Source organism: Echinops telfairi, unplaced genomic scaffold (genome assembly GCF_000313985.2).
Source record: "Echinops telfairi isolate 266 unplaced genomic scaffold, ASM31398v2 ScPeMD7_7434;HRSCAF=8472, whole genome shotgun sequence".
Taxonomy (NCBI): domain Eukaryota; kingdom Metazoa; phylum Chordata; class Mammalia; order Afrosoricida; family Tenrecidae; genus Echinops; species Echinops telfairi.
The window spans coordinates 34,656-35,573 of NW_022111334.1; positions in this window are offsets into that span (position 1 = coordinate 34,656).

Genomic DNA, 918 nt, shown 5'->3' on the forward strand with positions numbered 1-918 from the left:
TTTTCTATCATTAAAAACAAATCTGAATCTAAAAAAAGCCTGTCTCAGAACCAACACATCCAGAATTATTATTGGAAGTTAAGATGACTAAGTTTTGTCACACAAACTTTAGACATTTTATCAGGAGGGACTAATATTGGGAAAGGGACAGGGCCAATAAGGTGCATTGACTGTGATTACAACAATACTATCACACCCGGGAAAGACTATGAGGATGGTCCAGGACAAGGCACTGCTTCAGTCTATAGTACACAGAGACTCTATGATACACAACTGATTTAATGAAAGCTAACAATCAGAATATTGTTTTGCTTGAGAAAGCATGGTATCTTAATTAATAAAATGGAATGCAATATCATTGGATGCAAGTTATGAAAACTCAAGGAATAAATAGGAATTGAATCACTGCTCTATTTTAACCCTTGCTATGTGAGAAGAACCCTAAGTTTCAATGAAAAATAAACAATGATCTTGCCCTCTGCACCCTTGGTGAGGTGGGTTCCTATACTTCCAGCATCCTAAGCATCCTCCAGACTTGCCCTTTCTACATGGGATCTTTGCGTTGGGCTCATTCTGAGTTCCACTAACAGGTTGTGTTTGAAGAATTAGCAAACAGATTCAACTTCAATAGAATTCTGGGTTAATTAGATTGTCTACCCTTGTTAATGCTCTTTGTTTTGTTCAAAAATTAACAAGTAAAAAAAGGGATACCCGGTGTGGCCAGCTGGGGAGGCTCATATAGATAATCCACCCATGGACTGTGGCCTGGTCATTGTCACAGGTGATCAAGTGAGGAAGCTCCACCCTGAGCTTGATTAATTCCATTATCAGATGAAGATAATCAGGATGGGGTAAGGTTGTGGAGAGTGGTCAAACACGCATGGGGACTGTGTGTGCTGAACTTATGAAACATACATG